This window comes from Neophocaena asiaeorientalis, unplaced genomic scaffold (assembly GCF_003031525.2).
Source record: "Neophocaena asiaeorientalis asiaeorientalis breed wild unplaced genomic scaffold, Neophocaena_asiaeorientalis_V1.1 scaffold123, whole genome shotgun sequence".
NCBI lineage: Eukaryota > Metazoa > Chordata > Mammalia > Artiodactyla > Phocoenidae > Neophocaena > Neophocaena asiaeorientalis.
Window position 1 is genome coordinate 6,224,292 of NW_020173666.1, and position 17,337 is coordinate 6,241,628.

The following is a 17,337-nucleotide window of genomic DNA, read 5'->3' on the forward strand; positions in this document are numbered from 1 at the left end:
CCTCCAGGCTGTCCTTCTCCTCTTCAGGCTCCTTTGATGTTCCTTTTCATCTGATTATACCTAGATGAAAACTCTGGGCAGGGAAGTTTATGTTGTGATTTACTGTAACCACACCTTATAAGCCGCCCTGTCCAAGTGGTGGCACAAGAACAGTCACGGTTACTGCCCAAGCAGCTCTGCCCAGTGTCTGGAGGGGGAGAAAGAAAAGGCCAGAAGAGAGAGGCTGATGTGTGCAGATTAGAAGATGGGTCACCCAGAGTAGAGAAGGAAGCGAGGAGATTCTTTAGTAAGGGGGCAGAGTTACAGTAAACATAGTTATTAATTGTGGTATGCAATATTATATTGGCAAACAAGCTTGTCCAGAGAAAAATCTAGGTTGAATGATCACCATGGGCGAAATGCCAAGTACACCAGCCGTCTGCGCTTTCGGGAAGTAAAATGATCTGGGTGGTCTCTTCTGTCTGCCTGGCTTCCCCCAGCTAACTTCTTCTCAGCCTTCAGATGTCAGTTCACACACCCTTCCCACGGGGAACCTTCCCTGACCGCCCCAAACCTGCCCTGGTCCCCCTGGACATGTTTTCACAGCCCCCCGTGCCTTCTCTGCGAAGTCCGCATCTCACGTAGAATTAATCACTTGTTCGTGTGATTGCTCAGTGTCTGTCTCCCTGGCCACACTCTGTGCCCTCTGAGGACAGACTGTTGTTGCTGCATCTAAAAATCTGACATAGGAGTAGCAGGGAGAACATCTCTTTCCCAGAGGACATTCCCCAAACTGGTATCTTTTCAGTATTTTTTACAGGGGTAAGTAGGCAGGAGGATTGTGGAGATTCTGAAAACATTTTGGTAGAAGCTGCAGAAAAGCAAGGTCTTGAGACGCCTGAAGAATGCGGTCCGGGGGTGGTGCCTTTTTTCAGCACGATCCCATGCTCCCCACAGCACTAGGGGCGACTCCCCCTACCACCCCCTTGAACCCTGCCTCCAGAGTCACTTAGGGTGGTTACTCAGTAGATACTTGAATGAAGAGGCAAGTATGAATGGGAGACCTGGTAGCATCTCAGATAGTTAATGAACTTCAAAATGGAGGTGAGGTGTGATCTGAAATGTGTTTTCCTGTAGTGGTCCTTGAAGAACTTCAGCTCAATGTGAGAAAAGACTTTAAAGATTAGATTACTTTAAATCTAATAAAGATTAGCTTGCCCAAAGTGTGGGCAGGGATCAAATGTCTGGTAACTAACAGTCTCCTAGCAGAGACTGGCCATAGTTGGTGAGCTATTGTAAGTGATTATTCAAACACCAGATAGGAAGTTAGATTAGAAAACCTCAAAGTATCTTTCCAATATTGAAATACTGTTATTGTGGGAATTTAATCCAGCTGTCCTCCACCCACAAGTAAACCCCAGAAAGGCAGGGGTTGTCATCCATTTTCTTCACTGCTTTATCTTTAGTGCTTATATAGTGCCTGGCACGTACTAGCTGTTCAATAAATATTTGTTGAGTTAACAAATATATCAGTAGATATCAAATTCAAAATATGTTTCTGGCATAGAATAAGTTCTAATTGTGTATTTCATTGAGCTGAATGAAGCAGCCGGTAAAACAAAAAAGGGCTAAAAATTGGGCCGTATACCACCCAGTGAAAAGCTATGGTCAAACCTGAGGCCTAAGCCTGCGAAGTCAAACTGTTGTCAGCTTTTCAGACCAGAGAGTCTGAAGTCGCTATGAAATTGTATCAGCCAGGGACCAGGCAAGAAACTGGATTCGCTCGGCTGGTTCAAATGGAGAGTTTAATGAAGGGGCTACTTCACTGAAGGTGGTGAGGCCATGGGAGCTAGCGAGGAATGTGTGGCACCGAGAGACTGCAGCAATGGCGGGAAGCCTTAACCGCCATTCCTGGGGACAACCACAGGGACCCTGGATGGCCAAGGGGACACCGTGGAGTTAGGAGAGCCCAGTGAGAGCTGGGACCACGGAGGCCGGGCTGCCTCGGATGCAGCCACTGCTAAACCCCACACCCCTTATCAGCCAGGGGGCAGGCAGGTAAACCCCTATTTCCTTCTCCTGCTGCCTCATAACACTGGTGTCTCCCATTAGCCAAACCCAACTGGAAGCCAGCCAGCAGGGAGCAGGGCGTGTGGAGAAAGACGGGGCGGGGAAGGGTCCGCACATGGGGAATCGCCTTCACAGAAATTTTTTATTTTATTTTTAAATTTTATTTATTTTATTTCTTCTACTTTAATTGCACAAATAATACATGTTCCTTAAAGAGAAGGCAGAAACTAGATCACAGTGGTAGTGAAGGAACCCCCCCCCCCACCATCCCACTCTTCCTGCAGCTCATATAAATGTTTGGGCTTTCTCCCCTTCTTTCTCTCGTTTTTTCTTTCATCTACTTATAAAGAACTTGGAATTTTTTTATTCAGAACAAACCAAAATAAATTTAATGCCACTTGTTTCTTGGCCTAATTGAGATTAACTCTGTAGGCTAACAGACAGCCCTATTTCCTTTCCTTTGTTCTGTTAACATAAACAAGTTACTTCATGTACCTCTGTGGGAACTGGGAATTAGGCAAGTGTTTAGACGCACAAAAACTCAGCAAGTTTGGCTCTCGGCTTGGATACCAAGTAATTAAACCTAAGATGAAAGGTGAGTCCAACAGTGCTCGATCTCTAAGACTGAAAAGGAAATATAAGTGCAGGCAACTTCAATCAGCTCGACGTTACTGTCAGCGTGAAGTTACCATCCACTTTCCGTATTACTTGAAGGGCAGTTTGAAAACGGGGGGAGACAGTTGAGGAAAACAGAGCAAATGTTTACGGATGCAGTTCTTGTTACATCTGAGCTGTTGCTTCGTCACACTCGTCACGCTTGTCATTATGTATCTGATGTTTGTGCAGTCCCGCTGGACAGGAGCTTCCAGAAGGTCACCGTGTCCTCCTCAGGGACATCAGTGGGACAGTGGGATGTGTGACACCTCCTGGCATGCAACTGACTTCACTGAGCCCAGCGCGGAGCCTGTGAACTAGGCACCCGGTTAGCAAGGCTGAGGTAGGGGTGGTTGCTCTTAGTTAAAGTAGAGAGAAGGTGTGGAGGGAGAAGGTCAGCAGGTCGTTGCTGTGTGTGCCAAAGGCAAAGACCAGGACACATGGCAGCAGACGGGTATTTAAGACTGTTGTAATACCATAACAAAGGCGGCAGCCTCATTGCCTTCTTTGGTTTAAAAAAAAAAAAAAAAAAAACCTAGAAAGTACTAGGTCCTTTAGAGAGGAATAAGTTCTGCTTTCCTGGAGTGGGGTCTGTATTTGACCTTTTACAGATTTCTGCCTGAATGGGGTTGTCCTTGCGAATAGTTTAAGGAGACCAAACGAATAGAAGCTCCAACCACCCCACTTCAGTTCTAGAAATTAGATAGCCTCCCCCCGGGATGAATCCATTTGCTCTCAGGTCACACACCTGGAGGTTCAGCTGTCAGCCACTGTGACATTGAAGGTAGCCTTGAGATTGGGGAAAGAAGACAGATGGTGGTGATTCTAAAGGATGGCAGCTGCTGGAGGGAAGATTCAGAACAAGTTCAGGGACTGATTCATAACCACTCTGGGTGGCTTGTCTATGTTTCCTCCGCAAGCTTACATCCTCACCACTGCTACTTTTGATAACTGTCTCTCTGAACCCACCATCTCGGAGTCTACAGGATGGGGATGCAGCTGGAGAGGTCGAGCTGAGCCCGCCCCATCACTCCATCCTCTCGGAGCTGTGGGGAAAAGGCTGGCCAAGGGGGCTGTCTCTCTCCCCTGCCAGGATGTGAAATGGTTTTGCAAGCTGGCATAAGGGTTATGAACCTCCATGGTTGTCACCCTGAAACAATAATAGATTCTTGTTTTAATGATTATTTCGGAAAAGACTGCTGCAGGATTTCAAAAGAGTCTCCAGGCCCCTTCTACAAGTTCAAGTACATTTTTTTAAAGAGTGTTTTCCAAAGTATAGATTGTGGTGAATGCCTTTAGTTATGAATGGATTAGATGTGTGTTATCTCCCGGAGAAAAATGTGTCTGGAAACAGACTGCATTCTTAGAGGGATAATTAGCTCATTGTGCTTTTAGCACAGCGAGTCCTCCCATGGTGTCCTTAAAGATGGGACTGATCTAGTATTGAAAGCAAAAGACTATTTGTAACGTATTGCTTGCTTGCTGTCTAAAAATTGTTCAGTTCAGAAATAACTAAGACTTGATTTCATCGACTCTGGACTGTAAAGACCAAAACATCCTAATAAAAGAACAGCATGAAAAACAGAGCTAACGACTGTCACAGAGATAGAGTGAGCCCACGGAGGACCTCCTGAAACAGCACAATGTCCCCAGGATGTGTGCCCTTCCAGCCCATCTCAGTAGTTTTCCTGGCAGAGTGGTGTATGATGGAGAGGTTAAATCGTGACTTGAACGGCAAGGTAAAGGTGAGCCGTGAAAAAGTGTTGTGAATTTGTGGGTTTGTTTTGTAAAGTTCTCACCATTATGCCTCAATACTGACATTTTCATGCAATGGGCGATGTGAGGAATTAAATTTCCAGTTGGATAATTTGAATACTGGTAGCTATTGATTATTTACTCTTTGGTTTCCTCTGTTAGATTCAATACTCCAGGACTAACAAAAAATAATACTCCTTTCATTTGCTATCTCCTAGACTTGAGGGCTTGTGTCTGCCTTAAACCTATGTCTTTTGCTGAGAGTAAACACTTCTTAAATTTGTGAAGACAAAGTCGCTTATCATTAAAATTATTTCACTTTGAAAATAGTCCTTGAGAAAGAAGGAAACAGATTAGCTCTTTTGTTTGTTTAGCAAAGTATATGGTTTGGTTTATGTAACAATAGCAAGGCATTTTATAGCTGGTGACATTTTCTGGGTACAAGTCTGGAATAGTGTATAGAGATTTTTAATAAACAAAGACTGCGGTGCGGATGGGTGTTAGTACATGATATCTCACTTTCAGGAGGAAGGGCACCGTGTCCTCCTAAGGGACATCAATGGGACAGTGGGATGTGTGACACCTCCTGGCATGCAACTGACTTTAATGTTTACTTTTATTCCGTGGCACGCGCTTAGAAAATGTCATCTCATGCTCTTTTCTTTCAAAGAAAAATGTTCTTAACAGACAAAAAAAAAAAGTGTTTTGTCAGTGGCCTGTGCATTAGAAAACAGTTGGTTTTACCATTTCTATTGGGGAATGTGTCACAGCGGCAATGTCCTAAACCACAAAATAAACAGGTCCCTCCCCCGACCCCACCGCGTCGGCCTTTATATTGTTGTGCTCCGTATATAAAATATTAGTTGTGACTTGAAATACCCCTTATAACTTCTAGCACCTTTGCATCTGAAAACGTAAGATGATTGTCTAAATCTGCCTTACCTGGATGGTGTAAAGCAAAATCTTGCCTTGAATCTGAAAAATGTATGCATGCCTTTGCCCTCCTTCCTTTGCCCGGGCCATTCTTTCATCCTTCGTTGCCCAGCTGCTTGGAGCTGTTGCCTAGCTGCCGAGTCAGCCAAGTCTGTCTGTTAGGTCAGACCGTGCTAAGGCCCCAGAGCTGCGTGTTGTCTGTGCTTCTCTCCGCAGCCTCACAGCCCTGCCACACAACCCCATTCCCACCTCCTTCCTAAGCACCCCCGTGGACCCTCAGAAGGAGGCTCAGGCGGACGACACCACTGTGGCAGTGACTCCATAACCCTTCCCAGGGGATATTAGAGTTTTAACTGACGACTTTTACCTCAAACCAAAAAGAATTGGTTTCTCATAGTGGACTTGCAGGCCCTATGGCAGATTTCCGGGAAGGGATTTTTTCAATGGCCGGGCTTTCTGGTCTTCCTCCAGTTAAGCCACACGACTGGCCTGCTGTTGCCTCGATGGCTGGTTTGTGTCCCGCTGGCTGCAGGCATGTCCTGTGGGTGCTGTTCTTTTAGGTCTCCCACTCCTGGCAACGATACTGTGAATAGCTCCTGTGCTTCCTGTAACCAGTGTCGTGAGGGAATTAACAAGAGCTGCGTTCCAGTGAGAGTGTCTTTTCCGCCTAACAAGGCATACATGTGCATTTATCTGTGGCCAATCTCACTATCATTTAAAAAGAGATTTTGCTGAGCAAAAACAATCTTTTCACCTCCCATTAATATTGGCAAATAAAATATGCAGCCAGGAGCGGCACTAGTATTTGTTCCTTTCACATGTCTTGGGATGGATTTTGCTGCATGCACGAAAGTCCAGTAGCAAGACAGCAGGGCACCTGCAAGACCTGCTGATCACCCAGGGTAACCCATGTGTGGGATGAGATGGGAGGGCCTGGAGAGCAAAGCCATCAGAGCTGAGGTGGGGCGATGAGAGGCCTGAAGGAGACACTGAAGAGCTCCCCTGCTCTCTGGTGGGAAAGAACCTTGAAAGTTGCTCAAGAAATGTAACTTCCTCCTCCCTTTCCTTTCCTCTCTGCTCTTCTGTGTCTGTATCATCCCTCCTAGGCCCTATGCGCTACTCATCTGTTAACTCATTCAGCAACAAAATCTACCTGGTGCTCGTCTCTTCTATAAAACAGCGTAGTATTTGCAAATAGCCTACACACATCCTCCGGTATACTTTAAATCATTGTAATGTACACAGCATCTCTCAGAAATGGCTTTTTAAAAATACGTTTCTTGGCCACACACACACAAAAAACCCAAGTACAATAAAATTTTATTGGAAGATAAAGGAGTTAACTCGTCATCTGCAGATATGCACAGGAAGCATATGAGTCAATAAGAAGCCAAGAGGGAATCCCCTGGCGGTCCAGTGGTTAAGACTCAACGCGTCCACTGCAAGGGGCGCGGGTTTGGTTCCTGGTCGGAGAACAAAGATCCACACATACTGTGTGGCGTGGCCAAAATAAAGAAGCCAAGGGCTTCTGTATATACCACCCCATCACAGAATTTAGATCTTTGTGTCTTCCACATGAATATCAAATCTACAGCATCAGAAGGGTCCCTGCTCCCCAAGCTAATAATCCAGGGTAGGAGAGAGACGATTAGAAAATAAATATAAGACCACGTGACACTTACTCTACGTGTAATAAACAGTCTCTTAACAAATGGAAAGAGCAGTGGGCTGGAGTGGTTGTGGAAGATTAGATGGGGCTCATAAGATTTGACCTGACTCTTAGTTCGGCAGATATGGGGGACTTGGACACGGGTCTGGGGGGCGTCATTTCGGAGGGCAAGAGAGATCACTGAGGAGGACAGAATAGAGGACTAAGAGAGTCCCCACAGCCCAGGGAGGGCCCTTCCTTTCAAACTACCTTTTTCAGCATCTGTGACTTAGTGATTTCCATCAAACTGGTGAGTTTTGTGGGGGAGAAACAAGTTGTCTTCTGAACTGATTGATAAATTTCCACCATAATGGCCCACTGGTGTAGCCCCGCGTATGTTCAGCCTTATTTGAAAGGAAATAGGCGTTAAAACAGATTATCCTATTATGTTGTTAGTTTAAAATCACTTAAGAGACATGATAGAAATAGCAGTATTAAAGATGATCGGCTAATGTTATTTTCCATAACCACCAGTGAACGGTTTAAACGGAACTTCTATTTAAAGGATTTTGATCCTCTGAAATAGTTTACTTTTAGGTGTCTACACATGGGCATAATCCATACTTTGAGTTTCTGGTTTACTTTTGTTTTGTTTTGTTTTGTTTTGTTTTGCGGTACGCGGGCCTCTCACTGCTGTGGCCTCTCCCGCTGCGGAGCACAGGCTCCGGATGCGCAGGCTCAGCGGCCATGGCTCACGGGCCCAGCCGCTCCGCGGCATGTGGGATCCTCCTGGACCGGGGCACGAACCCGTGTCCCCTGCATCGGCAGGCGGACTCTCAACCACTGCGCCACCAGGGAAGCCCCATACTTTGAGTTTTAGCTCCATGGTGCAGTGGTATCAGTTTTCAAGAATATTTTTGTACTCCTGAAGACCTTCATCTGAAGAACTCAATATCTTTCTCAAATAAGAACCTTTTCAATCTTGATATAAAAATAGATATAGCATTTTAAGAAGGACAGGTAGCCTTAGGGAAATGGAAACCCAATATAATTCGAAGGTCTCTCCTACCAACGTGGGGGAGTAAGATCATTCTGTCTTTACTACTTAGTATTTTTTTTATTAATTAATTAATTTATTATTTATTTTTGGCTGCATTGGGTCTTCGTTGCTGTGTGCCGGCTTTCTCTAGTTGTGGCGAGCGGGGACTACTCTTCGTTGCGGTGCTCGGGCTTCTCATTGCAGTGGCTTCTCTTGTTGTGGAGCACGGGTCCTAGGCAAGTGGGCTTCAGTAGTTGTGGCACGCGGGCTCAGTAGTTGTGGTGCACGGACTTAGTTGCTCCACGGCATGTGGGATCTTCTGGGACCAGGGCTCGAGCCCATGTCCCCTGCACTGTCAGGTGGGTTCTTAAACACTGCACCACCAGGGAAGCCCACTACTTAGTATTTATGAATATAAGGTCACAGAACTAAACTGTTTTCCTAAGAAATGCCTTAAGTTTACATTATAGGTATTTGTCTTCTGATAGATTTTTCAATACTGTTTTTAAAATACTCAAGCTTAAATGTATTCTTGTGTAACTTCACGTACTTAAAACTGTATTAATTGTCCCGTTAAGGGAAACTAAGGATTCAAACTTCCTTCAACTGTGTGTTATTCTCCACCCCACCCCCAAACTTCACTTTAAAACTTATGCAAAAGATGTGTCCCTCTCCTTTGAAACAGACAAAGTTCGAGAAGTGAACTTGAAAATATGAGAGCTCTGAGACCTTGCCGCTTTTGTGGAGTTTAATGAGAACCGTGGCCAGAGCCAGGAAGGTAGAGCCCAAGCAGCTATAGGCGAGTGTGGGTTGTATTTGATGTTCACAAAAGAATGGCAGTCGCAGGGTGTTGCTCAGCGAAGTGTGCATTTTCAAGTTACCCACAGTGGTGTCTATTGTCCTGTTTCTCAGCTGAATGATGTCATGTTTCATTTAAGGCTCTTAGTGATGCTGAAGTCTGTGGTCTGCACACCAGGGGGAAAAAGGCAGGGAGAAAGTTGCCAATCAGGTTTTTGTAAAGCCTTTGTGTGTTGGGTTTTGAGAGATAAAAGCTGACTCATGCAATATTTCTACGGAAGGAGCTGCACAGACTAGTAAAGTCTTCTGGTTTTACCTGACTGAGCTCCCAGTGAGGTCACTGCATCAGCTGAAGGCAGACAATGCGGCTCAGCCTGGGTAGAGCCCAGGTAGGTGCAAATGTGGATGTGCCCGCGGAACCCATGCCCCACACCTTCGGTCCTTCCCCCTGGAGCAGCGGAGCCCATCAAGCCTTGGTGAGAAACTGTCGCAGGGGTTTTCTCCACCACGCTGCGCAGGGCCAGCAGCTTGCTTGCATATATTACAACTGTTCTGTTACGAACGCGAGGTACTGAAAAGAGTTCTCCAACAATGGAATCAGTCTAGAAGGTGATTTTTTTTCCTCCATCTGAACTGCAGTCTGCCTTCAAGGGTGTTTGCCTTGTTTTGGTTTGGATTTGATCTCCCCTTAAAGTTAGGTTGAAATTAGAGAGCTGATGTTGGTGACGCTGGGGAGAAAACTAAAACCCTAAGTGTTCATGCAGCGACTGCTGAGTACTTTCATGTGCTTCCTTTATGAGGTTCATGCAGGTTAGGCGGGGGGGGGGCACAAAAATCAATGTTTGCGAAGTTTATGCTTAGCAACTGTAGTGATGAAACTCAGCCTGAGTCTGGTGGTAACCAAAGTTGACTAAGTAAATGCAGTTTCCATGTTGAGTGTTTATTGGTAAGAAATCCTTTTGTTAGCAGGAATAATTGGAGAGAAAAGGGCATGGATTGTAGTCAGTGCTGTTGTACATTAGAATCTTTTTTCTGGTTATTTTTAAATTATTTTAATTTAGCGTTACTAATATTTTAGAGAAGATGTATATATTTGGCATTCCTTTTTTATTAATCATATTGAACATAAAATCAATTATTTTCATTTAAAATATTTAAATATTTGATACCAACCAAGGTTGTGATTTTTAATTTCTTTAAATAACTTTTTCAGATTATCAAAGTGATACCGTTTTTGAGGAAAAGTGATATTTACAGATAAATATCAAAAGAAAAATCATCCATTCTCCTATTTGGTAAAACCAGTGTCAGTATTTTATTCTATATCCTCTCAATCTTTTTCTCATGTGGATAATAAACAAGTAGTATTTTAAATTCAAAATTGGGATCACCTTGTACCTATGTTTTGTAAACCACCCATATTACTCAGCTGTAATTATGACCATTTTCTACACACTTAAGGATTTGAAAGGGCATGACATTTAATAGTTGTATATTGTACTTTCTAGATGGATTTATTCACTCAGATCTCTATTGTTAGACACTGAATTCTCTTCCTCCTCTTTTTTTCTCTGAGAAAATGTTTAGTGTACTTTATGGATGGCTTACTTTCTCAGAGTGCTATTCCTAGTGTTAGTGTTAGGTATTTGGATTTCTCCTCTTCTTCCTCCTCCTTTTTCTTGAAGAAATGTTGTTTAGCCTAATCCTCCCTCTGAAATGCGCAGAGATGTTTTTGGAACTGAGCGTGCTCAATGCAGATGGAGCCTGTGTATGTAGCTATCATTGTTTCGTTACTGCCTTGAGACTGAAATTTCCACACGAACAGGAAGGAAGCCGGAGCATAGATTATGATTTAATCTGAATTAAAAATAGAGGGTTTTTAGCCTTTGGCAAAGTCAGTGATATACATTTCATCATCTAAGACCTGGCGTTAGTAGAATAGAGAAGAAAATTGCTATTTTGTGGTTACTGCTTGTCCTGTGATCCCAGCTAGGAATGGGCCATGCAGGTGTGGCAGCCAGTGACTTGGTGTTGATTTCAGAGTAGGAGCTGCATCCCCACCGTTGGATGGCCCGGGAAGGTCATCTAGTCCAGCTGCCTCACTTACGCGTGAGGAAACCAGAGACTCAAAGATCGCAATAGAAACCTCCATGGTACAGAGCCAGGGCAGAAACGCAAATCCTCTGAAGCAGAAACTGTTATGTCATAACTTGATTTCTGGCTGGTCCTCTGAGCTCCTTCTGCACACACAGGTGGGCACATATTCATTCCTTCCCACACACACACGCTATTGGCACATTGGTGTCATGCACTTAATACAAGTAGCTTATGTTTAGTGCTTCATTTCCTAATCTCTAAGCTCTTTTTCTGCCCTCTTTTATGAATCTATAGCCAAGTATAAGAAATAATGGACTAGAAATCAGAAACCATAGTCTCTGATTCACTGTTCAGGTTTGAGCAAGATGTTACCTAACCTCTCTATCTTTTTTCCCACCTATAAAATGTTCTAAAGGTAATGACACATGTGAATGAGCTGCGAGGCTCTGTGTGAGGGGGAAGGGGCATGTGTTTTGTTTTGTTTTTCAGGATAATTTTGACAGAGTTAAAGCTCTGGCACATCATGGTAAGGCAGATCTGTTATAACAGAGGTTGTTCTGGTTATCTCTCGCGTTACAAATCACTTCAGAGCCTAGTGGTTTGGAACAACAACAATCATTTCTAATCTCTCAAGGTTTCTGTGACTCGGGAGTTCAGGAGAGGCTCTTCGAGGTGGGTATGGTTCAGAGTCTCCTGGTGCTGCAGTCAGACGTGACAGGGCTGGGGTCATCTCAGAGGCTGCTCTCTCACACATCTGGTGCCTGAGCTGGAAACTCTGACAGCAGGGGCCAGGTCAGCCAGCATCCCTTCAGCTTCTCTCTGCATATGAATGGGGTCTCACCACATGGTTTCTCCACAGCACATCAGTTTCAGGATAACCAGACTTTTTAATGGGGTGGCTCAGGGCACATCCAGACCCAGTTATTGCAAGGCCCTTCTGTCTTCATGCTCTGCCATACTGTAGGGCATTGGTGTCATGTTCATGGCTCAGGCAAAGATCCCTGCGTCATCTGGGTCCCCGTGGGAAGGGAGAAGAACGTGGAGGACCAGCATCTGATGCTTGAAAAGTGGACCCCCAGAGGGACATATATCTTTTCCACAGGTGAGAACTTGACCACATGGCCACATCTAATGACAGGAGGCTGGGAAGTGTGCTCAGCTGAAACTCTATTCACTAAAGAAGAAGGGGGGGTGGGTTTTGGTGGACAACTACCCATCTCCCTGAAAGTGATAGCAACACACAGAGTAGCTTTAACCCCACCCCATAATCTCCTTCACCTCCCACACCAAATCACCTTCAAAAAGCAGATAGTAAAAGTAAAAAACTGTATTTACATGAAGAGACTTAAGGGAATTCCCTTAGGTCCTCTTCTAACCAAACCGACATGCCTGTGACCTGAATAGAAATTCAGGAGTCACCACCTTAGCTAAGGCAATTTAGCTAATATATTAGTTGCATTAATTAGGGCTATCTAACTCAATCCCTACTCAACTGCAGGAGCCGTTGTACCTCTTAGTTTTTACTGACTGGATAGGAGCCAGTTAGTAAATAATCTAAATATTTAGTATCAGACTTTACAGCCCAAAGAAATCTTTGATTCTCTTTCAACCCCTCACCTCTTGTTTGAACAAAAGCATTTTTGCAAAGCAGCTTTTCCTATCCTTGATCTTCTTGTCCAAATTTTTGCTTTACTGACTCTTCAATGGTAACAAGACTTTTTAAAATTACTTATTTTGGAAAATTTTTTAATTTACAGAAAATTTGCCAAATAGTTAAGTGCTTCCGTATGCCCTTCATCCAGCTTCCCCCAGTGTTAACATCTTGCATTACCAGAGTACACTGGTCAAGACTAAGAAATTAACATGGTAAGAAGATTTTTTTACTTCTTCATTACCAAACAGCTACAAATAAAAATGAAAATCATGTTCCTTGGATTGAACACTCTGAGCAGAAACGTGTAATTGTAGCCTTGGACTTACCATTAATACAAGAATCATGTTGGTATTTTAGAAAACGGAGAGGTTGATATCTGGTAGCTTTTATCTACTGAGCCCTTCACTATTAACCCAGAGATGTGTAGAGGAGAACTCCGCAAATAGTTGGTGTTGTCTTTGAAATATATAAATGAATATCTTTATAACTTTGACTCAAAAGTTTGTTTGTTTTTTGAATCATCAAGTCAGTTTACAACTTTGAGGCTCTACCAAAGACTCAAAGTGAACTTTGCTGGCTGATAGAATAACTTCTTGCTTATACTTTAGTCCCTCTATTTCCTCCTCTTCACAGAGAGTGTAACAAGGAACTACATAATTTTAGTTATTCACTGGTCCTGAGCACTATACATTCTCTTGATGTCCATGACTGTCCTGCCAAGGAACTCCAATTAGGTATTTGAAGTCTAGAGTAGCAATGAGCAGAATTTGGAAATCCTGATCACTCCTCCTCCCAGCTGTGCATGTAGTTTTTTTTTTTAAATTCATTCATTCATTCATTCATTCATCTATTTTTGGCTGCATGGGGTCTTCGTTGCTGCGCGCGGGCTTTCTCTAGTTGCAGCGAGTGGGGGTTACTCTTCATTGTGGTGCACGGGCTTCTCGTGATGCGGAGCACGAGCTCTATGCACGCAGGCTTCAGTAGTTGTGGCACGTGGGCTCAGTAGTTGTGGTTCTTGGGCTCTAGAGTGCAGGCTCAGTAGTTGTGACGCATGGACTTAGTTGCTCTGCAGCATGTGGGATCTTCCCAGACCAGGGCTCGAACCCATGTCCCCTGCATTGGCAGGCAGATTCTTAACCACTGCACCACCAGGGAAGTCCTGTGCATATAGTTTTGCCTTGCATTGTAAAGCTCTCCTTGGGGGTTGTGACAGGGTGTGGTCAGCTGTGGCCCCATCAGTCTCCCCTTCAACTTGTAAACATGGTCAGAGAAGCATGGACTTTTCCTGCCAATGAAAGTTCTGCTTCACCCCTAAATCAGCCTCAGAGGCAAGTTAGAGCCAAGAAGTGCTACTTTTGATTCTGACAGTGACATTCCAAAGGAGGGCAATTAAAATAGTGGACGTTTGAAGAGCAAACAAAGAAAAGCCAAGGAATTCAAGCTCTTTTGCCTAGAAAAAAATTAGGGAGGCTTGTCTTGAAGTAAGATGTGTGAAAGTTATCTACATGGGAGCCATACAGCCATATTGTTCTTTTTACTGAGAATGGGACAAGAAGGAATGTTTTTATTTTGAAGGCTTTTAAGCTACAGTACTCCTAGTTGTAAGAATCAAGGCCCCTCTACACGTGCTTCCGCCACCACCACGTCCAGGTTTACCAAGGGTCAGAAGGACCAAGACCCTCAAGGCGGGAAAATCAGCTTACTTTAGGGTATTCATGGTCAAAAGATCCACTAACATGGGCCATTAGTAATGATTGGCAAATTCTCAGAAGTTGCTATATTATTAGTCCTGTGTTTGAGATCTGGTAAGAAAAAGAGAGAGGCTTTGAGAAGGAGAGCAAAGCAAAGCAGCAAGTTACCCAAATGTTAACACAATCACCAACATCTTTCACTCAAGGGGAGGATAAAGCTTTCTTTTTTTATTTTTTTAAATTCATTTATTTATTTATTTTTGGCTGCGTTGGGTCTTCATTGCTGTGCATGGGCCTTCTCTGCTTGTGGCCAGCGGGGGCTACTCTGCATTGCGGTGCACGGGCTTCTCATTGCAGTGGCTTCTCTTGTTGTGGAGCACAGGCGCTAGGCATGGAGGCTCTAGCACAGCTGTGGCACGAGGGCTCAGTAGTTTGGCTCACAGGCTCTAGAGTGCAGGCTCAGTAGTTATGGCGTATGGGCTCAGTTGCTCTGCGGCATGTGGGATCTTCCCGGACCAGGGCTCGAACCTGTGTCCCCTGCGTTGGCAGGCGGATTTTCAACCACTGGACCACCAGGGGAGTCCCAGATAAAGCTCTCTTGCTCTACAGTTTTCTTTCTCGTGTTTCAGTTTATCATGGGAAACCAGCTACCCCAATATCCAGTACACAGCCCTTGTCTCCCAATTCTATCTTCACTACCTCATAACAATATTGTATATTAACGAATGGAGTAAAAAAAAGATAAACTTCAAATTGTATTTACCTCTTCATTCACTATTATTGGAATAAAGATTGATAAGGAAGTAAGTTTAAATCTTACAGAATAATATAATTATCTAGAAGATTTCTAGATCAGCATTGTCCAACTGGAATACAATGCAAGACGTATATATTTTGTAATTTTCTAGTAGCCACATTTTAAAAGGTAAGATGAAACCAGTGAAAATAATTTTAAGAAGATCTTTTATTTAACCCACTATTCCAAAGTATGATTTCAACACATAATTAATATGAAGATTATTAGTTAAGTATTTTACGCTTATCTGTTTCATGCCGCATCTTTGGAAGCTGGCGTATGTTTTGCACTTAGAGCACATCTCAATTTGGATGAGGTGCATTTCAAGTGCTCAGTAGTCACATGTGGCTACTGGCTACTGTGTTGAAAAGTGCAGCTCTAGAGATAAATATTAACAATTGATGAATTGTATTAGGAGGAATAGGCCAGGCAGAGTGGAAATCTTAAATTATTTTGAAGGAGGTGAGAACAAGACTAGACAGTTTTTATGAGGTACATTTCCTTATGTGAGAAAACTATAATTATATAATCAACATAAAAAATGTTATCCATTAACAAATGCAGTCCCCTATTATATGCCATTATATGACCTAGTTTTAAATGTTTCACTTCTGTCATTGGCAGTTTTGGAAAGTATGTAATTTGGGACAGAAAGCCCCAAGTTGGCCAAATACTAGAGATACCAAATATCTCAAATATTCTATTTTATTCTATTCAGTTGGCACTCTGAATGGGCTGGTCCAGTGACCTAGAGCACAAGGCCTGGTATCGGGACATATGAAGCCTTCCTTGGAACCAGGTCCAACTGATGCTGGTATATAAGATTCATCCATGAAGGGATCCCTGTTGACCCGAGTATCATATCCCACTCTCTCCAGCCTTTGAAAGTATAAAAGGCACTAGCAGCCCTAGCAGCCCAACACAGACTCCTCTAAACATCTGGTAATTATTTGTGCCTCTTTAATCCCTTGGTCCCAATATTGGCTGGCTAACTTGGAGTGAAAGTAAGTAAAGAAATGAGTCTCTCTGTTGTGTTCATTTTTCACCATCCTGATAATGAATATTTGCCAAGAGTGATGTTACTATCAAATATGGTTTTCTCTACTGGAGAGAAGGTTGATTCTCATCTGGTCGGAAAATCAGAAGTTGTCCTGGAGACCAGCGTATCCAAATCTATGGGGAATAGATGATCTAGACCTTTCCAGATGCTCTTTCATAAAGAGTAGTACGTCCAACTTATGCTTGGTCCTAATTCATAGCCTCATTCGCCCATTGGGACCTCAAAGAACCCTTATATACTTATATAAGTTAGTGCCCATTCCTGAAAGTGACATCAACCTCATGCTTATGGTTGTGATGGGTGCCGTTGTGTGTCTGCTCCTAATCTGAACTGCCCAGGACTTTCTCAACACCAGTCCGAGACATGGGTGAGCATCCTTTGCTGTAAACATACGTAAGTGCCCGGCTGCTGCTTGGATTCTTCCGGCACTCAAGTTGGAGCTGGATTTTCAGCACAGGTGCATTTTAACTACTATGACCAATCCATGTTTTATAGGCCATAAAGCTGTTACAGAGCAAGCAGAAAGAATATCGCAAAAGCCTTAAAAATTGGGGGCAAATATACCACGTGGTAGTGGTTACGCTGGTAATTTACTGATTTTCTGCACGTTTCTTACCGTTCCTTGTTGACCCATCAGTTCCTTTACTTGACATTCATAATTTTAATAATTGCAGTATAACCTTGCACAGATATGTACCATGGATATAAACCATCTAGAAAAAGTCTGGATGTTGAAGGATATAGACTTGATGGGTTCTTTTTTATTTTGGAAATATTGGTACCAGCTGTTTGATGATCTTTATTATCAAGTCAAACCAAATTCATGTTCCTTTTGAAAAGACAATCATTAGTCTATATTCTTGTTATTGTATTTGTCTTCTTATAACCTTCCATACCTAAGTTTCACTCTCTTGTTTTTCTAACAAGACCTATAAACATGGATTTTGGTAGATTTTGAAATGAAACAGATTTCTTCACTAATCACTCTCTTTATCGCGAGGCATTTTGTTTCTGTAAACCTGGGATAGCATTGCTAGGGGGATACAGCGTGGATCCTGCCTTTCACATGAAGAAGACTGGAACTTTGTGTGTTTCACCAAAATAGCTTCTGCAAGTTTAAAGTCCATGAAAGGTCTTTTTTGGACCCAAGATTTAAGTGCTGT

General features: G+C 43.3%; 1 protein-coding gene across 3 annotated transcripts in view; it reads left to right on the forward strand.

The window, feature by feature from the left end:
- PLEKHG1 (pleckstrin homology and RhoGEF domain containing G1) overlaps positions 1–17,337 on the forward strand; it is a 216,753-nt gene that overhangs the window by 111,365 nt on the left and 88,051 nt on the right. The gene's annotated exons all lie outside the window — the stretch shown is intronic.